The following is a 24,005-nucleotide window of genomic DNA, read 5'->3' as shown; positions in this document are numbered from 1 at the left end:
AAGGAGGCAGTTTTTCCAATGGGACTTTTATTTTTTATGAAAAAAAAAAAAAAATCCTTTTTTTTTTTTTTCTTCCCCCCCCCCTCCAGGGAGATCTGGCATTAAAATCCTCAGCTGTCTGTCTCATTTCTCAACATGCAATTTGTTAGGAAGTGAGTTTCCATTAAATTTTTATAATTAGCATACTTGGACTTTGATAGACACTTTTCTTTTTTGCAGCAATATTTTTTTCGTAGCTAATTATCTGCATGCAAGATCAGTCAGCTAAATTGCAGTCTTTCAGCATCTCTATCTTGACTCGTTTTTAACCAGTTTGAGGTCCATAAGTATTGCAATGAATTACTGCACTGGATCTCAGATTTTACATAGGTCACAGGTGAAATGAGTTGAGAAAACTCTGCCTAGAACATGCTAGATGCTTTTTCCTTCCATGCTACCTGTTTTGAAATAATACTTTTCCATGTTTCTGTGCTAAAAAGGGGAGTAGGAATTCAGGCCAGGTCAGCAGTGAGGTGGTATCTAGAGAGACCTAATCCTTTAAAATAAAGTATTGATTCCCCCATTTGGAAGGGACTGGCAGGACTTTAGGCAGCCTCTCTACGTATGTTATGCTTAGTTCTGGCTAGGCTTATTGAGCTCGTCGCTATCACAGTCACTGGATTCAACTAATTTTTTATTATTCATCACAATGTGTTCTTTGACTAAATTAAGTTTTCTGTTGCTATTGCAGCTGCTTTCTCAAAAGAGCTGGTTATAAATGCACAGCCTGTTTTTCTGAACATACTGCTTAAGAAGCACATGGACATGGCTGTATTAACATAAACATCTCTTCTCGCTTAACTACTCATCCACTGGCCTTTTCTCCCATGACTGGCAGTTGTAAAAAAGCTCATGGAAGTGCAAACACCGTGGCACGTTCCCAAGTAGTTCTGTCCAACAGCGTGTTGAGATGTCAGAGAAGAAGACAGCTGGAGCAGAAATCCAAGCCCTTACCCAGATGAGAACCACAGCAATGCCCAGTAAGTTTTGCCAATGGGTAATGCTAAAGTAAATTCTATATTAAAAATGAGGTAGGGGAAGTAGCAAAGAGGTGGCTAATCCTACTGAGCCATGGGCTAGGGTGAGCTTTTGGCCATGGGCAGGGGGCTGGCTGCAACAGGCTATCCGGTCACATTCACTGCAGAGGGGTTCTTGGCAGCTGTGGGCTCTCTCAGCTGTACTAATACCATCCAGGAGCAGAGAGAGGAGGAAAGGATGCTCAAAGGTGGCAAACTGGGTTGCCCACTTGACAGTTAGTGAGGGGAGATTAAGGGAAAAGTAGGAATGGTCATGGTTCTGCATAAATGTGTTCCTCTGTGAAGAAGTGTGGAGCCTCTGGGGCGCTCCCACAGCAAGGCAGGAAACACGAACGCCAGATGACATGAAAGGCTCTTCTAAAATTCTTTCTGTAATCAGTCCTCACTGTGTGCATGTACTGTAGTCCCAGTGCTTGGTGTCAGATATTGTGTAGTTCCCACCTTAAAACCAGGGCAGACAGAGAAATGGCATATGGAAAGTGAGCCAGGCTCTGCGTGGCCTGCATTACGTCCCTTAGGTCTGGAGTGCAGATGGAAGCATGAGCCAGCTCTTTGGACTTTCCTGGCCCCAAGCAACATGGCTGTTGATGGGCCTCAGGTCCCCTATTTGCAACTGATTTGAATCTTATGCACTTCAAAGGTGCTGCCTGCAAAAGATAATCCCTTGCTATGGATCAGCCCATGGCTTCTGGCAGCCTGACTTTAAAAGAGGTAGAGCAAACTTTGAAAATAATACCCACGGGTTTTGCTTCCCATCCCCCTTTCCCATACCCAAACCTTGCTCATACCACTGCCTAGTTAGTGTTGAAAGAAAGCAAGCATATGAAAATCAAGGCAGAGGTAGAAGATGAAGATCAAAGAGTCATGCCATGGCCTTACCATCATTCCAGGACACCACCTTTCTTTGGGAGCCCTCATTTGGTGTGAGCTACTTAGACAACAGGGCAAGAAGAACATAGCTTAACAGGGCTTGAATGTTTGCTGTTGAATTATTCTCTTCAGATACAAATACTGATGCAGGAAGGTTGCTGAGGCCATCAGACTTCTGGGTCAGGTAGGTGAGTCACTTAAAAGCCACATGGTGTGCTGCTGAGGGAGCTGGCTCACAGCTGCCAGCTAGTCAGTCAGTGCTCTTCCCTTCTCTCCTTCAGAAGGGGACCCTGTCCTCATTTCTAAGCTGCTGCAAGCCAAGTGGCTGCTTTTAATAGTGTGTGCACTGAGGATGGTTGTAGGCAATTGAATTAGGGTTGCATTATTAGTCCATCTGTGCAATATGTTCTGTTTATTGACAATCTGGTTAGAGTGGCTGGAGCTTGTTAAAGGTAAAGTATTTCCTACTGTTGAATTTTGGGAGTTGTCCACCTGTTGAGAGGAAGCAGTACTGGAGAAAGGGCTGCCTTTAGACTGAAACGAGGCTTTGTGCGAACTGTTGGCACTATTTTTCTGGCTTTCTGGAAGGGGGAAGTGCTGCATGGGAAGGGATCACCAGATACCAGGATTTGACTCTGCAGTTCATTGTGATGTGCACACTCCCACTCCATCTGATTGCAGCAAAGGGCAGCTGCTGATGGGTGGGATTGTGTGCAGGGCTCTGGGGAGGGCTCTTCTGCTCACATTTCTAAAGGCTGCCCGGTAGGATCTGATCTGAGGGAACCAGAAGCTGAAGTCAGTCTCTGGAAGTCCACAAGGTATCTTTGTGAATGCAACTTGCCTGCGTCAGAGGGAAGAAGCGTGTGCTGCATTGTTGGTTCAGGAATGTGTGGCATGACGTTTTGCAGCAGGTTTTCTGTGCATGTGTCAAGCCCTTTCCTGTAACAGTAGTCTTGCTGTGATATTTGACATAGAAAGGTTATCTTCAAAGATGGTCACTGAGAGAGTGGGGAACAAATGCAGCAATCGCTAATGCAACAAGTATGTTGCTTTCTGAAGACAGCAGGTGCTTGGTGTTGTCTAGGGAATAGAAAAATGGCCAGAATCTTAACTCTTCACCAAAACCATGGTGTTCATTCAGGCTTATGGCTTCCCTGGAATCCTTTCTTTCAGAGTTTGACTGTCAGTGCACCCCCATTCAGCTCACCAGCATCAGACACTTGTTCTTGTATCCCAGACTGTTGTGTAGTGGTCCAGTCACATGGCTCATAAGTAATTTTGATGGGTCTTTTTCAGTATTGGCTCCCAATAAGTGAGCTCGATTGTTACACATTATGAGACAGCACAAAGTGCCTGTTTATTGGTTGATAGTGAAAACCCCTTGAAGAGAAGCAGCAGCGATGATTAAAGAGGGTGTGGGAGTGACTTAGGAGAACAGAGATTGAAAAGGTGAATAGGTGTAACGGGTCTACAAAGCAATTTATAAGACATGCTGTAACTGTATTTAGAGTTTAAAGTTACAGGAAGAGGGATAATTGTTTGGGGTGATCTAATGGAGATTCGATATAAGCAAAGAATCAAGTATCAGAATTCTTTGTGATAGGGATATATGAAATCTTAATTCTGAATAAAAAGAGCCTCTACCACTTATTTGTACAAACCAGAAAGTAGTCGTCATGTGTGGAACAGCACTGCATAACACAAGAGGTGTGGTTTACCTTTTAATATGTATATTATTGTATTTATTCTAGAAGTCCAGGCTCTGAAGGACATCTCTTGAGCACCCCAAGGTCTTACGGTGACTAACTATTTCCAAAAGAATCAGAAGGAGCAAAACAGCAAACTTGGAAAAATCAGAATTTTAAGCAGGATTTTGTACTGGCATGAAGGTTGACATGAACGTAGAAAGGCTTATCTTCAGTTACCTGACAGTGGCCTGAATCAACACAGAAGTAAAAGGAGAGAACAGTAGATGTGCATAAAAATGTGCTATTTTGAAGGCAATATGCATTATCGTAGTGTGCCAGTCCTGCAGAGAAGCATCTCTCTCCTTTGAGAGCTGTGAGACTGAAAAGTCAGTCCGTATGAAAATGAGTAACACAGTTTAGAGACAGTCTGCATTTCTAGAGATGAAACCTTGAAAAGCCAAGGATCATATAAAATGTCTGCATCATGTGTTCATTCTCTTCCTCTGGAAGAAGGAAAAGTCTAATAACTGAGGTAGACTAGGGAATCAATTCCATTCAGTTACTACAGAGAGAAGACTGTGGAATATCAGTGCACTTTGAAATCTGTCTCCTGGTAGACCCTGGTGTATTTGTGATGATTTGCAAGTAACCTGACAAAGCATGAAGTAATTGTCTTTGTAGATATGAAACAACATTGACATCGACTTTGAAATGTAAATGAAAGAAACACAGTGGAGTTCTTTTAGATGCATAACCTTGGTGCATTGACTTGCTTCTTCTTTATAATAGGTTAATTACTTGAACAGGTATTAGTTAAAGAGGTTTCTATTTTATTATAAAACAGAAACAACCATGTAAGGATCCATGTTTTTGAAAGGTTACAGTATATTGCTTCCAACCCAGCATATAAATATGACCTAAACCAAAGTGATTTAATTGTCTAGGAGTAAATAATTGTTATTCAGGAAATGCTTTGTTTGGCCTGTCCTGTTGCCACTGTGAAATGCAAATCACAAAGCAAATAGCAAGAGTGTAATTTGTTTGTGCGCTGTGTGTGATACACACAAGTGCACAGACAACAGCTTTGATAGCCACTGATCTCCAGTGTCTTTAATGTTATTTCTTAGCAACAAACAGTTGTATTTAAGCAGAATCTTTCATTGAATAGTTTTGCCCTCTTCAACATCTCAGGTTTGCTATTGTGTTGCATCTACAAACGAGTAGGGAGTTATTAAATATTAAGAGGTTTATTTTATCAGGTAAAATGTTTATTAAAGAGAGTTGCCTAGGATATGATAAAATCTTTATTTGAAGCTAAGAAGTAATGATAGAATTTGATGATCCTTCTAATGTATTCTGTACAAAACCACTTTACATTTCCAACAAAGACCATTGCTGCCCTAATTACAAACTGTTACACTCTAAATAGTAGAATTTAATCTTGTCTAGTCTCAGTATCATCACTTACTTTATCAGTCTTGTCAAGTGGCATTTGGGCGGGGGGGGGGGCATTCAATTTCATGCCATTTTAAGCAATTTCACTGGCAAAGCACAGATTCACAATGTGTTTAAATGGAATATGGAAATTTGCAGTAAAAACTTGTTAAAATTTCCTTTGAGTTAGCGTATAGTCTTCTGTGGGACATATGTCTGTGTATAATCCTAGCCCTTTCTGTAGCAGCACCCTTGAACAGTCTCCTCCAAGTTGCTCTGTGGAAGAATATTGGGTTCAGTTTTACATTCAGCACCCAAGTTCCTGATGTGATAATGGATGTAAATTCACAGTGCAAACAGACAGAATTGAGAACGCCAACGCACACGTGGCTGCCAGGTGAGCTCTAGCTGCTACTCAGAGCTAATGAGCAATGTGCTGGTTTGTAGGTAGTCTAAAAACTTATTTTATCCAACCCAACAGTGCCACAGTCAGTGTCATTTTTGGTGGAGAGGGAAGGCCAGCTGCCTTGCTTTCTGTGGCTTCGCAAGAGTCAGGATGTGCACAGAATCCCAAGTGCTGTCCTGGGAAAACATTTTAAAGTCTTGACAGCAGTACAGGTGTGAGCACATGTGCAATGAAATAAATTGGTTCTTCTGCCATAAAACGTGGGAGGCTCCCAATGGAGGAACGTGCTCTGGAAGGAAACTGAGTGGTACAGAGAGGCTTTTCTCACACCATCCCAAATTTCCAGGTGATCTGTGTGCTCTCCTTTTGTTCTTAAAACTGCTTGACCACAGCTGCATGACTGGTGTCCCTGATGCAGATGTAGGGAGTGCATGTGAGCCATGGAGGAATGTTTGCTTACCAGGGTTTCTTACTTTCCCTCCCTTCCTTCTGTTTCTTTCCCCACTTGCAGGACAAGGGAATAAATCAGTAATAAGTGAGAAAATACTGCTTAGGTTTATTGCTTAATTCCCTCAGTGTCTGATTTCTGGTGAGCATAGGTTTAGTTTAAAGCAGTCCCTAAGCAACAAGCTGGCTGTAATTCATGCTTCCTTTTCTTACCAAGACAGAGGAAGTCTTAGGTCTTCATAGAGAGGAGTCTTTCTAAGATTGACAATATATCCTTATTGCTCTTAAGTGCTCCTGGGGTATTTTATCATCCTGGACAATATTCACTTCTTGATAATGGAAACCTGACTTCCAGAAAAATCACATTTGTCCTGAAGCCAGTCTTCTTGGCCAGTTTTTTTCAAAAGTTGTTAATGTGAGGGCAATATCTAGCTCCCACTGAGCATCTGGCTATTTCTCTTTAGTGCCTCTGTGGGAAATAAAATATTTTGAAAATCTGTCTCCAGTCTGTGCTTGATGAGCAGGCAGAACATACTTCTGAGACTGATGTTCAGATATCTCATTTCATGTCTTACTAGAGAAATCACTGAAATAAGGAGAGGCAGGAATGCAGCTGGTAATTTGTGCTAGCCAGTCTTTTTAGCTCTCTGGACTTGATGAAAGCACCATCTCAATTTGGTAACACTAACAGCTAAGCCTGGTTTCATTACTGCTTGCACAGACTTTTGGGTGAAAGAGATCAGAAAAAATAGCTGGAATTGTAACTAAGAACCAGAAAAGGAAGTCAGAGCAGGAAACGGGCATATTGTGTCCCATAATTTGCCAGTGTATCTTAATCGTCCATTGTTGTAAACTTCATATTCTATTTCTGTTTACCCGTCCTTTTCTCTGAGGCTGCAAACTCAGAATAGCTTTGCTTGTGATATCCCCATCTGTCCCAGCTGTGTGCTATTTCTGAGCAGATGATACCATTTGCAGCGTGTTGCCACTGTGTAACTTTTGCAATGGGCAAATATCCACCAAAGACTGTGTGGGCAACACCAAAATTTATTACCCTGGTGACCTCTCTCAGTTCTCTAGGGGATGAAAGTTAGTGCCCTAATTTATGGTTATCAGCCTAACTTCTGCTGTGGAACTGTTTCAAAATACCTTTTGCATTTCAGGAAATGTCTTGAGCTCAGTACATTTAAATCACTTTTATATGATTTTCGGTTCAATAAGGTAAATTTTTTGCCAACATAAAATGTCTTCAGGTATTTCAGAAGGAAGGGTTTGTTTGAGCTGCTGTTCATTAGGGGAAGATTAAAGGGGCCACTGATCCCATTAATTAGTTATTGACCCTTAGCTTCCTATAATGGGTCAGGCAACCCTATTTTAGCTGCAGGACAAGTTTACTCAGTGAACCAATTCTCATCTTGTTGTATAATATCTTTCTTCCAAAAAATTTCCATTTGTCTCTAGCATCTGGTTTTAATAGGGTCTCTGCTTTATATCCAGTCCTACGTCTGTGTTGCTTGAGTTATAGAGGCAGCTTACACAGCCTGGGCAGGGTCCCACAGCATATCTTGTTGTCTCCCCAGTACTCTTATAAAAGAGATGTGTGCTTGTGGAGTCATAGATAATATCCTTTTCAAACTGAATCTGTCTTAGGTCATGGCTTTTCTAGCTCATCTGTACATCTAGAGACATAGGAAATGTTTTGCAGAGTACTTTAGAACAGCCCAGCCTGCCTGCATGAAAGACAGACCCCAAGGAGAGTTAGTTTCTCCAAAAGTGCCAGTGCCATGGAAGTGCCAGAATTCAAGCTCATTGGCAGCATGTGCAGAAGTACAACTGACTTCAGCCCACGGTGAAAATGGGTTAAGCTGTGTTTGTTGCAGTTAAAGCTGCTGTGCTGGCATTGGTGTCTTATTAAGCTGCAGTGACAGAACTGGGAATATAAGCTCTTAAATATGCGGTTCTGGTAACAATCTCACTATCAAAGAGAGATGTTTCTCCTCAGGTGTTATCATAATAACAAAATTACTTGTTTTTAAGTAATGCATTTCTTCACCTCTCTGGTTTCTCTGTCCTCCTGTGACAAACATAGCCTCCATGTCTCCCCTCAGGAGAGAAGCTTCTCAGGAAAGACCTGACAGCTGAGAGGAGTGCTGGGTGCTGCAGCAGTGCCTTCTCAGTCAGGGTGGATTTTGGCCAGGTGTCCACTCTCTCCATGGGCTGTTCCACAGTCTGTCTGACCTCCCTGATGGTCAGCATGGCAGCCAGAGCTCTGATGACAGGGACAGTGCAGCTGTGCTTCCCCATGTCTGCCTATAGCATTCCCAACCCAGGGTATGGTGTCTCCTTGTCTCTGCCACATTGGAGAGAGTAACAAAAATTGGAGTAAAGGAGGAAGTGAATGAGGAAATAAGTACACATTTATTTATTTTTCTTAAAGCCTTATAACAATTTGTATTTCATCTCCAGACAAACTGTACCCTTCCTTGACAATTTGTGCATCTGGTGGGTGTCTGATGGTGAGCCTGGTTCAGGGTGGGAGTCTGAGCTATCTCCTCTCCTGCCTCTCAGAAGACATAGCAGGTTTCCTACACTGTTGTGCCCAAGGCCGAGGTGCAGTACTACAGAAGCAGTTGCTTTATGACAGCCAAGGTACAACTTAGCACCTCACAGCACACTCCCCTGGTTTTGTAAATAAAAGCTACGGGATGCCTTCATTCACGTTTCCTGGTGTGTTTGTAACCCCTTTACCAGACGTTTTGCGTGTACCATCTGTGCACCCTCCAAGCGTGCTGTGTCCTCTGATTCCCTCTCATCTGCACACCCTGAGGGCAGGTAGCACTGGGCTTGTGCTCAGCAGCTCCTGCTGTCTTCTGTGATCGGTGCTTTGTTGAGTTGCTGCTCACCCATCACGCAAGGTGCCTTCTGTCTTGATTCTCCTCTTGTCAGACTGGAACGTAATCTGCCATGTGGGAAACATTGCCACCTTCATCTGGCTGTTTGGGCTGGTGTTTTGCCATGCACTTTACAATTCTAAAGGCCCAGAATTTCATATAAACTCTTTTTCTAATAAATTAATCTCTAAGTTCATATTTTCTAGTGAGCCTTTCTTCTCAAGGAATGTTATTTATACACAAACATAGAACAAAAACATATGAAAGATGTACCTTGCTAAAAGCATTCTGACTTAAAAGGCTTTTTTAAGCCTCTATTTTAGTCCCTGTGTGCTTTTCATCTCTTGCACTACAGAGAAAATTTCCTCTGATGCCCTCTGCTTTGAGGAAGTTCTGTAATTTAACTTCTGCTTTCCAACATCCTCCTGTGTCTTTTATCTCATGGCTCATAATTTTAAAGAATTTCATTAGCCACTTTAAGGACATTGCTTTAGCTAGAAACTACCATCTCCGTAAAGCCTTTTAAAAATCTTTTAAAGCCTGATATTTCTTATGCTAGCTCTTATAAAGGCTGTATTTGGCACTTGAGCCAAAAATACTAGTCTTGCTGAAGTCTACATCTTCTGTGCAGGTTTTGGAATGAAAAGGATTTACAGAGTTTCCAGGTTCCACTCAGGTCTCTTTTCTTAGCACCTTCACAGCTCCTTCCCTCATACCCCAGGTCTGGACCTCTCTCTCTTGCCTGTGCTCTCCAGGAACTCTTGCCTCATGCCCTGTGCCATTGTCTCTTTGGAGTCTGAGCAAAAGAGATGGTCCCAGCTGGAGGCTTGTTCTTCACATTATCTGGGTTTCTTCTGCCTTTTAGCTGGAATAGCCATCTCCAAAGCAAGGGAAGTTATAGGACCAAATCTTCCAGGTGTCGTTCTAAATGCTTCTTATTATGTACTTATATTGTGATAGTGGGTAAAGGCTGTAATTGGGGTCTGATTTATTCAGACCAGTTCTGAGACCTTTGGCTTGAGACCACCAACTCTGCAGCTAGCAATGTTCCTATGTGTCTTTGTCCTTCACTGTCACTTTCCTTGGCCAGATAAGCACATGAAACCAATCCCTGATTCCCTGGTGTGGAAACTGAATGGCCAAAAGCTGCAGTGTGCTGACAGCTCTGTGTGCTTGTTCTCTCTTCATCCCTTCCTTGATTTCTTCTTGGATTTTTCAAAAAGAAGGGGACAGGGCAGCCTGTCTTCTGAATTCCCCTGAAAATTTTTGCTGTCATCAGTGTATTTTTTTATATTTCTGTTGAGTATGAAAATCATGAGACAGCCCAGGTGAGCAACCACCTTCTTCCCTCACACACGTAATGCAAATTGCTTCTCAGCTCCAACTACATAGCTTGGCTGCTGCCAGTGCTCTATACACATTATAAGAATCTTAATATCTTTCCCATTTCTTAAAAATTAATCTCCCATAATCCTGGCAGCACTGTAAGGTTCAAAGATGTTTTACATTATGTACAGGTAGGATTATGGCTTATTTGTTAGTAGAAGGGAAAGATTGATTTATTTATTTTTTTCATTGCATCCCTGGTAGTTTTTCTTTGCTGAAATCCTAGTTGATGCTTTTTTCTTTGCTCAGCCTCACTCTGCAGAAGGTGAAGATATAACCCTCAATATGAAAAGTAAATGCCACGAGTCCTGTTGAAAGCAGCAAACTAGCACCATTCTTTCTGTGACAGAGATGTGGTACTCTGCGTTAAGTGGCACAAGGTGATTTGCCCTTCACTTTCCTGTTAGCCACTGTGTTATCATCTTCAGTTTTCATTGTTTTAATGGCCAGTCTGGTCTGGAATGAAGAGAATTTCAGATCCACAGCAAGACACAAGCTTGTCAATAAATGTCCCCTTCCTGCTTCAGGATTTCCTTCAACTCTTAGGTTCAGTTGTCAATGCAAATTTGTCATATCTTAGGCAGCAAATGACTCTGAGGCAAAGCAGAAGTTTTTCTCAGTTTGAAGTGCCCTTCTTACAGTGATAGGGACACTGCAAGACATGCTTCGCCTACTCTCCCTGAGTGATTGAAAGTGGAGCTTTGTTGACAAGCCACAAACCAGTTGTTTATTTTAAGAAAGTGGGACAGAATACATTGATGTGTTACAAAGCAAAGTCATCTAGCAGAAGTAATGAAGGCAATACTGAAATAACACATTTGTTTTTAACTTTCCCTTTTTTTTCCCCTTTCTTTTTTTGTCTTCATCATAGCTGGAAGTGTTTATTAGGATTGTGTTGAAGGTTGGAATCTTCCAGTTGTGTCCTCGTGTTTTGTAAGCACCAGACAACACAAAAGACAAGTGAGCTTTGAAGTAACAGGTCCTTATATGTCCAGTGATTTATTTTGCACAAGCACATAATCTATTGGTACAACTCTATTTCTATATATCAAAGAAGCCTTTAGAGTTAAAAATAATTTGGCTCCCAGTCACTGCTCATTTAAGTCCTGTTTGTAAAATATTATTACTAAGATCTGAGGTGGGACCAATAGTTGTATGGATTGAGGGGGTTCTGTCTGTATTCCAAAGTGCATGTTTGTTATTGGTTTAAGGGGAACATGGAGCAGAATCTGGATGCTTCAGAAGTTTAAAAGGCATAAATAGGAAGTTTGGTGCAACACTGAAGATCTTCAGCATTTACACAATTAGTATGGTAAATGGGTAATTATGAACACAAGAAAAGAGTAAGCAGTACAAAAATAAACTTTTCAGCTGGAAAGACTTCTGGCATGATTCAGAGACTGGTGATTAATAAACAAGGAAGGTCCACAGAAAAGAAAGGAAATCTAAAAAAACCACAAAACCAAGAGTGAACAAACAGTACATAAATTAAATACATTAGCAAAACTATATGGCTATGCAGAAGAGCATGATGACAGACTCAAGATGCCTGGAATGAGGATTTTCCATCTAGAATGAGGATTTAATGAAATCTGTGATGTAACTCAAAACTGAGTTTGAAGATACACTAAAGTAGGTATACTAAGTATATGGTTAGATGAGGGTATACTAAGATTAGGACATGTGCACAGAGGTCTCAGCTATTCTGACTGTCACTTAGTGCAGCATCTGGAGTCCACAAAAACAGTCTTTGTAACCAAAATCATCTGCAGAATGAGGTGGAGGTTGTGTCTGGGCTGAGCAGGAGGATTTGTGTGCTGGATGCCTCCAAATAGCTCTGCCTAGTGCTATGGGTGATCCAAATGTTGTAAAACTTAGTTCCTGGTGTCCTGTGGTAGCCTGATGTGCTAGGATGCCCCACAAAGCCACTATTGACACCGATGCCAACCCAACATTGAAGTTTACGAGAAGGAGCAGAAGGAACAGAGGCCAGTTAGCTGAGCCGTAGCCACAAATATGAAAGAAGGGGATGTCAGACTCCTAAGGGAAACTGGAAGAACATTCTTTTCCTTTCTGAAGAATTCCCATCAGTCAGGTATGAGGTAAGCTTCTGTTCTGGCCATTATGAGGTTCGTGCCCTCAATACCTTACTCCTGAAGACTTTCATGCCAGCTTTGTAAAGTTAAACAGTTCTGCTTTGTAACTGTTCTGCTTTGTAACTGTGAACAAGGGCGTTGTTCATCAAAAGAACCAGTCTAAAATGCACAGGGTGCTTTTCCTGCCAATTGGTTTTATCCTTGTTATGCAGGAATCAAAAGACTGAAATGATCCTTCCGTCCTTCATGTATCTCTGGTGAGACTGTCAAAAATGAGGCACCAAATTAGCATCTGCAGTGTTCAGATTTTTCTTGTGGAGAGTCTTGCCTAACTAGGGGCTGGTCTGAATGAAGCCGATTCCAGCTAAATCTGTGAATTTTTTTATCTTCCTCCTGTTTTCCTGAGCCATCCAGTTTCCCTTTCCACATCATTTAATATGAAGAGCCTGTTAAGTTAGAAATGTACAAGGGAGCCAGAGGGACACACACAGCAGGGCTCTGCAGGGGTGAGATGATCTGTGCCTCTTCAAAAAGCGGGAACACAAGGTGTTGCTTCCCACTCTCCCCCAGTCTTTTCTAGGCTGCCACCTTCTTTCCCCTGTGTACAGTATGTACTGTCTGTGTGAATGTAATTTAGTGCTAATCAAGAAGTGAGTGGGAGCCGTAAGCTCATTTCATTTAGAACCTGGAAATGGCCTCCTAGGAGCCTGGTGAGGGCACCGGCTGCTTTCTTGCCACAAAAGCTTCTCCACCCCATTGCTGTAATTCTAACCACCAAGCTCCAGATCTCAAAATTCAACCCCAGCTCAGATTTACGGAGCATTAAGTGACTGAATTAAATCCTCAGCATTCTCTCGGCGTCAGGCTGACTGAGTAAAGGATGTCATGGGCTGGGTTGCTCTACAAGACCATAATTTATAACATTATGCAGAAGCTGCTCCTCCGAGTTTTATTTTGGCTTGCTGCAATTTCTTTTTATTAAGGCCCCAATAGTATTTGTTGTTTTTCTGTTTGCTTTGATGTGGGAGATTTAGATTAAATCTAAATAAATAAATGAAGTTTAAAATTAAATTAGGTTTCATTTGCATGAGTTGGGGAGTGAAGTGCATCTTTCTTTCACCATGTAAAATCTAGCAGACCCATTACCCATCACAGAGCCCTCAGTTGCTCCTGAAGAAAAATGACATTTCCCTTTGCGTAGAAAATACTTAAAAGTCCCAAGAATAGATTTATAGGAATATTTTAACCTTTTCTTTGATCCTTGAAATGTCATTGTTCTGTAGGCTACGTTGCAAAATGTGACCTTTTATAGGAACCATGGGATAGATTTGATCTTTGGAAGACGTTTTAGAGATAATGCACTACAGGGTGCAAAGAGTGTTCACTCCTGAAAAGGAGCTGAAAATGTTGTTGTCTGCAGATATTCATGTTTGTGAGATACCTTAAGGATAAAAGGATTGTTTATGGTGAGGCATGTACTCTAGGGACAGCAATGAAGAAAATAATCAGAAAACATGGTATCTTCTTCTGTTTTAATGCGCAACAGTTTTCTTTTCATTACATTTAAAAGAGAAATTTAAGTAGCAGAAATTGTTCACATGAGAGATGCTTGCAAATGAACATGTTTGAAATGGAGTGGTTTTTTATAAGCACTAGCTGTTTGCTCTTCAGAGTACACCTTGACTTCTTGACTGGCAAAACAAAAAGCTGAGCAGTTCAGGAGGAGGAAGATCTGACCCTTTGCTTCAGATTTATGCTTGCTCTGGTAGCATCCCCTTTCATGGTTCTACAGCCCATCTCTCTCAGCTCCTTTCTCTAGCTGTCTTATACCCAGTGTCCTCCATGCCACCCACAGTATGAACTCCCTAGCGAGAGATCTCAGCATGAGAACACCTGACCTGTTCTGATGTTTTCATGATGACTGTGAAAAGCTTGTGAGTCAAGGCAGCTGTGAGTCCATGGGTTCACACTGTGTGAGTGCTGCCTCTTTGCTTTGCCAGTAACTGCTGCAACCCACATCTTTCTGAAAGGTGCCACAGCTTTTATCACCAAATATTGTAAGGTTGTACCTAATTCTGTGCCTCTTGCAGGTGCATAATTTTCTCTGAAATCTGTTGTTGTCAAAATATATTAGGTTTTCCCCAGCATATAAGAGATGCCGTTTCTGTCCCAGTAGAACCTGCAGGCCAAGCAGAGGGGAGACCTTATTCAGTGAGAATGCAATGAGGAAGATAATGGGTAGGAGAACAAAGAACATAGCTTGACTCCTCCTCGTTGGTTATCCAAGTTTAGGGTGAAATAGTGGGCAATAGCACCAAACAAATTCTTGGCCACGTCAATATTCAAAGAATTCCTGACACTGACTCTTCAGGCTTCTGGCTGCTGAGCTGCCTGCCCCTGTGGTGAGACTGTGCTGGATCCCAGTCATCCTGGAGCTAGGGGTACAGACATAAAGCAATCTGAAAGGTAAGAAACAGATACTGGCCTGCAGCAGATTAAATTCTAGATGGCAGTCACCCTGCTTTGCAGAGACTGGGAACTGTGACATGGCATAGACAGTCCTAAGGGCCTTTCAGGAAAGCCATCAAGACCTGACCTACATTGTCTTCCTAGACACTGGGCCTGAAAGGATTGTATAAATACCTAATGTGCTGGAAAAAAAAATTAATGTCTGAGAGTCACTGGCCTTTTTCAGTGTGACATGACTACAGGGAAGTGATGGCTGGTGACATTTTGAACATAGGAAGTGAAATGAGGAAATTAAGGATATCTCAATGGCAAGTTGCAGCAGGAAATGATGCGCATGTTGTATCTGAAGTATTAAAAGTAGCAAGTAAGATCCAGTTTCTTCTATTTGCTCAAACAGTTGAGCTGTTGCTCTGATGCTTTACACAAATTACTTTTTCTGGGGTTGGCCCTCCACTGAATAGGCAGGGCTTAACTGGATTCTGCACGAGAGAGACACCTCCTTTCTCAAATTGTTCTTTGTCTTGTCTGCGTATACTGTTTGGTGTCTATGTGCTGCCAGAGATGAGCTGAAAGTCAGAAGTGTGATAAGAGAACGAGAGTCATCCTAGAGTGGATTAAGGATAACTTCTTAAGCCAGGAAATAGATGGTACTACCCAAGGGGATGTGATATTGGACCTGATGGTCACCAATGCAGGCAAGCTCAACAGGGATATCAAGATCAGAGGCAGCCTGTGCACTGAGTTGAGATCTGCTGGCTGAACTAAAAGGCAAGAAGGAACCACACAAGCACTTCAGGCAGGGAACTGATATTTTGGGAATAGCACAGGGACTCTGCCTGGTCATGCAGTGACTACATCAGTGGGTAAGGGAAAAGCAGCGGATGTCGTCTCTCTGGACTTCTGCAAGGCCTTTGACACAGTCCCTGACAACAACCTTCTCTCTTAAGTTGGAAAAATGGATTTGATGGGTGAACTGTTCAATGGATAAGGAATTGGCTGGGTGGTCGTATCCAGATGGTAGTGGTCAGTGGCTTGGTGTCCAGATGAAGAGGGGTGACAAGTGGTGTCCCTCAGGGGTCTGTCCTGGGACCAGTGCTGTTTAATATCTACATCAACTATATAGGCAGTGGGATCAAGGGGCAGCCTTAGCAAGTTTGCAGATGATACCAAGCTAACTGGTGCAGCTGACATGCCAGAGGGAAGGGATGTTATCCAGAGAGACCTGGACAAGCTAGAGAAATGAGCTCATGTGAACCTCATGAGGTTCAACGAGGCCAAGTGCAGGGTCCTGCACCTGGGTAGGTGACATACTGAGAGAGCTGAGGTTGTTCAGCCTGGAGAGAAGGCTCCAGAGGGACCTTATAGTGGCCTTCCAGTACCTGAAGGAGCCTAAAGGAAAGCTGAGGAGGGGCTGTTTACAAGAGCATGTACCAATAAGATGAGGGGCAATGGCCTTAAATGAGAGCAGGGTAGATTTAAATTGGTTATCAGGAAGAATTTCTTCAATATGAGGGTGGTGAAGCAGTGGAACTGGTTACCCAGAGAGGTGGTGGAGGCTCCATCCCTGAGGATATTCAAGGTCAGGCTTGACGGGGCTTTGAGCAACTTGATCTAGTTAAAAAGGTTCCTGTGCACTGCAGAGGGGGCTAGACTAGATGACCTTTAAAGGTCCCTTCCAACCCCACACATTCCATGATTCTATGATGGTATGTTGTATGAACTTGTTTCTGAATCTATGATAGTAGGGGTGAAACACTTGTGTGTAATATAGTCAACCCCAAAGTGCTTTACACAGCTGAGAAAAGCTTCAAGAGGAGCACAGGATGTTTCACTTGAATTGTAGGAAAAAGGAGATTATGTATAAACCCTCTGTTGTCAAATGAGTCATCAGCAATATTAATGTGATGTGTAGCATCTACTTGCATCTTGCACCCAGTTAGAGGTCATAAGAATATCAGGAAGTTATTAGAAGATGTGTATGTTTTATGTGATGTGACTTGCATGATGCTGTGCAATCAAAAAGAGGTTTTTGCTATCTAGGGAAGCAACTAAATCTGTGATAATCGAAGCATGTAGTAAGTCATAAGAAATCACTGCATCTAAAAACTCTGACAACCAAAGGTGAACTTGTCCCCAGATTAATTTGTTATCTGCTGTCCTTGTCCTGAGAGAAAACAACTTCACTTCTAGGCATTCAGTGAGACTATACTTGTAAGTCATGTTTTGAATACACAGACACCATACTGCATTGTGAATTCAGGCCCTCTGCCTAAGTGCCTCAGTGCCTAGGAAGCATCTCCTGAAATAATACTCTGTAATGAAGTGTTACTGGACTTGTCCTCTATGCCATAATGTGAGAGGAAGCATTGGATGGGATCCAGAACAGAAACTCAGAATTAGGTTTCAAAAAGATATTAATTCACTTTGTTATTTTCCTCATTTCCTCAAAAGACTGAGAATTATCACACAAACCAGACATTGCTAAGATTCAAGAAGGCAATGAAAGTCTACAGCAGAGCTCCTTCAGAAATACTGCACCTGTTTTTCTTCTCAGTTGTATAATCCAAATAATTGCCTTTGTTCTGTAATACAGTAAATTTGATTTATCCTCTCCTTAAATCTCTTTGAGTTGGCACTCTCAAGGTGATCTGCAATATGAGGCATGCCAGTCCACAGGCCCTGGTGTATCTGCAAGGGGTGGTGGTCAGCCTTGCCTTTGGACTGAGACATTTTTGAGGCATTTGAGTGTCAGTGTGTGTTCCCCTCACTGTTGCTAGAGGAGGCTGGGGATGATTCTTCCCCAATACATCTCTCTAGCTTCTAGCAATCTGTGTTTTAGGCATTTCTTGAGCCAAAGGCTCTATCTGAACCATGAAGTTTAATAGTCACTGATAGACCTGTCCTCTGTGAATTTATCTAGTCGCATTTGGAGCCATTTGTAGTTTTGACCTCTGCAGAAATCCATGGCAGTTTAATTCCACAATTCTGAAAAATTGTTTCTTTCATTTGCTTTAAACCTGCTGCTTGATCATTTTACTGGCTGCCTCCTAGTTCCTGCGGTATAAAAAATAATGAATAATCATCCCCTATTCAAATTCTGTGTGCCATTCATGTTTTTAAGGCTTTTTATAATATTCATCCTCTGTCATATCTTTTCCAAGCTGGAGAGAGCCAAAGTATTTCTTTCTTTCTCATCTAGAAGCTGCTTTATACCTCTCAACAAACAGCATTGCAACATTTTCTCAAGTTCTATTATGCCCTTTTCAAGGTGGAAAAAACATAATTGTGTATAGTATTCTGGATGTAAACTCTCCATTGATTTATCCAGTAGCATATTTTGGACTTCTTATTTCTGTCTGGTCTGTAGTTCCTTCACGATAGCTACATCCTTGGTTTACTTTCACAGCAGCAGAATACAGAGGGGTGTAATTGGAAAGCTGTGGTCTAGCACAATCCGATGGAGTCAGAAGAAGCTGTGTTTCCCAGAATTGCAGATCTATAGCTCAAATAATGATTTATAATTTTCTTTTCTGTGGTCTCCATCTATCACCCTTCATTTCACATTCTAATGCTCTCGTTTCCTCAGTGTCATGAATTGCTCATCTAGAAAACATACTAATGTAAGATGTCAGAAATGTAGGTGAATTCTGCTTCTTTCTTATTCAGAGAAATTAACTCCTGGATGCCTTGCATTTCTGAGCTGTTTGTTTTCACTTAGGACACTGTGCTTTCAAAGAGTTACTGCTTAATAATACCAAGTTGCTCCAAGATGGAAGGCCAAATGCCTAGAATTTGCTTTATCATAAGAATTTAGTACAACCCACATCTCCTCGGTAAAGACAACTTTCCTCCCTTTTAAAGAGGTACAAAGAAAGGAGCAGGAGAAAAAGTATATTCCTGAGTTATTTGGTGGCATGAGCCACGTTGCATGAGCACACATTCTAATTCAAGAGTGCTTTTGTTGTTCCCTTTGGCATTTGGAGAGTTTCAGAGCACTCAAGCTTTGCCAGCCCTTCTACCCACAAAAGGTAATGTTTTAGTTCAGTGTTCAGTGAACGTGAGTTTTAAGTTACGTATTGAATTGCTAAGTTCAGAATGTTATTTGTTTTAATATTGGAAATTGCATCCTTTATATCCAAAACCTTTTCCTTCTTCTGTCACTTCCTCCCCCACCGCAAACTCCACATCCTGCTCAACTGTTTGATAATCACTTGTGCCACTGTTCTCAACTTGAGAAAATATGATCTTGAGGAATGTCACCTCAAGAAGACATTGTTGGGAACCTGCTGTAGAAGCCCAGCAGGGGAGAGGTGCATGGGAGGAGGTGGCCATGTCAGGGGCAGCTCGAGGACTGCACAGTTGTAGCTGTCCAAGAAATTTCCAGCTAACAGAAAGGTGAACTTGGAAAGCAGAAGCAAAAGAGCAAAAACAAGGTGCTGTATCTTGGACTATTATTATTATGATTGTGTCTTGTCCTGGAGCTCTTTCAGAAAGTTGCGGCCCAGATCTGCTACTCCTGGAAGCCACAATTTCCTTTTTCTCTTCTTGCTGCTGCCTGCCTCCCTCCCACAGTCCTTTTCATCGCAGCTCTGTTTCTCCATCCCTGTTCTCAAACCAGCTCCCTCTCTTCACTTCTGCTGCCAGTGACTCTGGAGATGCACATTCCCAAGACAAATGACCCATCCCTTTACAGGGATACTGTTTGGAACCCACCACACTGACACAGTACTTGCATGTAGATGAACAGGCTGTGGAAAACATTCACATCTACTGTAAAGGAGATGGAGATTTTTGCAGCCAGCCTCCTGACAACTTGTTCTTGGAAGCAAAAAGGAGGAAAACCTGATGTATCAAATTATGGGCTGAAAGTTTGTTGCATAGGTCTGCTGGAGATGTTCTGACAAGATGCCTGGCCAGGCATCATGAGAGGGGGTCTGCAGGCTGTTTTTAGTTCCTGGTGGGGTAATGTCATTTGCAGTGCTGAAAGAAAACCTGGCTGGCTGTTTAAAGAAACACCTGAACTTTTTGTCACATTGAATATTCTGCTTGCACTATGCATTCTGTTCTCCTCTGAGCCATCATCTGAGTTGAGGTTCTTAGAGCAACATTTTTTCCAGGGTTTTGGGAAGTGTTTTGACACAAGAACCTACATGTGCTTAAGTATAGCATAGCTCTGTGATGACTATGTTACAATATCTCCACCTTCTTCACCTCACAAAGCCCAAATGCATTATTATTTGCACTTACTTTCTTCTTCTTCCCCTCTCCATGCTGACAGCAATGTACAAGTGATGCATTAGCAATGCATCTGAACTCTTGAGACATGGCTGTCTGAAATTTAAGCCCTTATGAGAGACAACAGACCGTGGAAGCCACAATTTTTTATTGTGCCCTAAGGTTGTTGTGAGTGAATCATCAAAATAGTATGATTCAGTTGTAGCCATAACGTTGTTTTTTCTCGGGTGCCACGAGTGTGGAAAGGCAGAATTGATATGCTCTGACATCTGGTCGCAGGTGCTGCCTGGTCCCTTTAATGCAAGAACTGTAATGCTTCTCATTTGTAGTGGATCTAATCCCTAGTATGACTCTTCTTCTCAGGCTAGGCTTAATTCAGGGACAAGGACTTTGCTCGGCTGTCTGGATCTGTCTCTTATTCTCTCCCCCATTCTCCTGTGCTTTCTTAGATCTTTCATATTGGAGCACATACAGAGTATGGTGCAAAAGTGCTGAGAAGTCTGTGACACAGATACCAACCAAATGTGTTCAGACAGCCCATGCTGCAGGACTTTTGCTTGTCTCATTTCAAAATTACTCCCACCTATGCTTCACCAGGGTGGGCCCCAGGGCCATAACTGCATCAACAAACTGTGTCAGGGAGGAGAAGGTGCCTGACACAGGCACTGATGAAGGTGAAGGACTAGGTAGTTCTAAAAACTTGGTGTTGCTCAGGTTAGGTTTGTCAATCTGTATAGCATGATTCACTCATGAGATGTTAATTCTGCATCTGACTCACAGGCTAACAAAATGCTCCCCTCAGTTCTTACCATGATAACAAACTATCTTCCCTTCGTGTTCCTACTTGTAAAATGTGTCATACTTGTCAAATTACAGAATTAAACCCTCAGTTTCAAACTAGACAGTAGCTGCAAAAATCCTCAGGAGATGTCTGTGGGGAAATATTTTTCCCCTTTTGGATTTTCTTTATGTGTTTTCTTTTTTGTTTCTTCCCTTCTCCCTTCTTTGTAACTTCTGAGAGCAAGACAATACCTCTCTGAACATGTTTCAGACCAATGAACAGGCTTCGTCTCAGGGCTCTCCTCCTGTGCTTTCCACACACAGTTCTGCATTCTTGTTTTCAGGCCTGGGCTTACACGATAATTGTATGAGCCTTGTGCTCTGCATCTCCTGCCATGAATCATCTTTAGTACTGTTTATTATTTCTGTGACTGTCAGGAAACTAGATGGACGTTACCTCTTTAGATCTTCTCTTTCTCTCTCCCAGTATTGGATGTGACAAATAAATGGAGAACTCTTCTCCAGAAAGTTTACAGAAGTGCAGAGGAGGAGAGATGCTGTTCAAGGTGGTGATTTGCATGGTTGCACTGGCTCAAGGGCTCATTGTTTGCCTCTCTGTAGGTGGTGGTGTGCTGGGGAGGGTTTGCTCACAATACCCGTGGGAGCAGGCCTTCGTGGAGAGCTGTCATGGAGTGGGGTCAGGTAAAATGAAGTGTGAGGTAGGACAAGGGGAGAAAAAAGGTCCAGAGTAACCATTGGGAAAAGATGAGGATAGTAACGGGCATTAGCAAGTCTTCAGCACATGGATTTATTCAACTAGCACTTGCCTACCAGGTCTGCATTGCTTCCCTGAATTCACACGGCATGGTAGGACCATGCAGACCTTGAAGCCATGTAACTGATGAGAGAGGCAGAATGATTTGCCTCCTGTCCACTGATTTCCAAGTGTCATTAAAGAACCTTCATTTTTCTTCTCCATTTCACGTTTCTTGCCCTTTCTGCTTCTCCTTTGCAAAGAAATAACCAGACAAAATCCCATTTTTTACCGAAGTCTGTACAACATCCTCTATGAGTTGCTTCATGTTGCAGTGCATTTTTCATAGTGCTCCCACTCTTTAATGCCCAGTTTCTGTGTTTAGTCTTACATCATTCCTTTCAAAGACATCCTGAGGATGAAATCTAATGGGTAGCTGCTTCCACAAGATTGCTCTAAGCTTGGCAGGACCTCAACTCATGGAGTAGAATAGTACATCAGTGTAACACATTGTCTGAGCAGTACTTACAGGGTAAGCAATTAAACTACAACAACAGTGACCCCTGAAATGCAGTGTCCTGGTGTACAATTATTATTTTTTTTTTCCAGGTTAAAGGTTTATATTGTTTCCTCAGGAACTGGCTTGGGAGTTTTTTCACATCAGAGTCTGGATATAATCGGTTCACGGTGCAGATTTATTCCTCCAACAGGTCAAATAACCAGTATATTTCATTGCTAAGTAGAGCAGGACTTTTATTTTCTCAAATTATATTTCTATCAAATATTCATTTGTCTGTTTCATGGTCCACAGAGAGTTTGGACCGTTTGGCACTTGCAGCAAGTGGATATTCCCAAGGGGTTAGTTCTGCCTCCAGCTTCTCCTTTAGTGACAGTTGTGCCATTGGAGGAGTGGGCTGAGTGTGGGCATCAGCATTTCATACATCTGGCCATGGCTTTCATCCCCCAGGATGAAAATGCATTAGGAACCATCTCAGCAGATGGCTTGGAAGCTCTTAGTGTTGCATCAGTCTGGGGTTTAGCAGCAGTTCCTGTATTTGCTGTGTTTCTGAAGAGTTGTGGTCTTCTGGTCTGGGTGGTTTATATTGAAATTGAGCTTGATGGGCTGTGGCCTACCATGGATCAATAGAGAGTACAGGACCATATGCAGCTGAAGAGGGAGCATCCGCTCGGAGAATGTTAAAGATGCAAGGGAAAGTGTGCAAAAATAAGAAAATGCACATCATCAGTTCCTGTGGAGAAATCCTACCTCTGCTTTTTCCTGCATTTGCATTACAATATTGTATTTAATAATACTATGACAATAGTTTTCAAATAATACCCTGTAATGGAGTATTATAATCTGTATGCAAGTTTCAAAACATCTGTAGGATTTTAATTTTCTGGCTCTAGGTTTCCCTGTTTTGATTATCACAATGTGTCTGAATTAGACCTCTTCTAGACGTTCTCAGTAAATCATTTACAACAATAATTTTGTGAGTAACCTTATTAGATATGTTCTTTCCTGGAACCGAGGAAGCTAATGATAAACTTAATTTGTCCATTTGTACATATACCCAATGCAGTTCTCCTTAGCTTCTAATTTAGGGATTAAGGTAAATAAAATAGGGATCTAAATTATCTGCAGTATTGCATTAGCCCTAGGTGTGATCTAACTTATCCTCTTCCCCCAGGGAAATAAAGTAGATCTGTGGTCTGTTAAGGTCAGTCTGCTTATACTAATATTTAAGTTATGTTCTTTAACTGCATTCCTCCTCATGTATAATTGAACTTGGCAATATTTTGATAATGTAAGGAAGGATGTTTAGGGAGAGGAATGGGAGGTAATTACTTACTCATTTGCTCATTTAAAAGCACATTTTCTAGTGACGTTCACTGAGGAAGCCAGGGGAGGGGAGATATGTATTAAAAATATATAAAAATAAATTATCACCTTGATTGCATTCTACCTATTTAAGACTCTAGCTTGAGAACTCATAGAGAAAACAGGTGCACATCCATCCTTTCAGGTCAGGAGGCTTTCCATCCTTTAAGAAAGCTCCTTTTCCAACAAGCTAGGGAGTGTTTTGAGGCTGATGCCCTTAGTTGTGATTCTCACCATCTTGTGAAGGTACTGATGGAAATCCAGAGCCTAATGGTAAGAATGCTGAGCTGGCAGAGGAAGTGCTTCAATTCCACTTCTTGCTCCACTGCATGGTTAATTATTTTTGCATAGGAGAAAACACTAAAAGAAGTCCATCCCAAAATACAGAATAACCTAAGTATATAGCACTCTGCAAGCAATTTGGAGATAAAAATTTGAATCTTTAGGGTCATTAAGCCTAGTTTTCTTCTGTCCTTGGTGAATGCTCTCAATTCTGAGCTATTACATAAAAAATAAGTGGATGGTTTTGTGAATCACATAATTCATTTTCGTAACTATTTTTTTTTTCTTTATAACAAGCACTCTCAAGGG

At 41.9% G+C, this 24,005-nt stretch overlaps 1 protein-coding gene across 1 annotated transcript in view; it reads left to right on the top strand.

Moving 5' to 3' along the window:
* The window catches only part of LOC104390425 (transmembrane protein 263-like), a 198,514-nt gene that overhangs the window by 147,598 nt on the left and 26,911 nt on the right, over positions 1 to 24,005 (top strand). The gene's annotated exons all lie outside the window — the stretch shown is intronic.

Source organism: Chaetura pelagica, unplaced genomic scaffold, assembly GCF_000747805.2.
Source record: "Chaetura pelagica isolate M959 unplaced genomic scaffold, ChaPel_1.0 scaffold55, whole genome shotgun sequence".
Classification (NCBI taxonomy): Eukaryota; Metazoa; Chordata; class Aves; order Apodiformes; family Apodidae; genus Chaetura; species Chaetura pelagica.
Note: the sequence above shows the minus strand (reverse complement) of the source record. Positions and strands in the feature narration are given on the sequence as shown.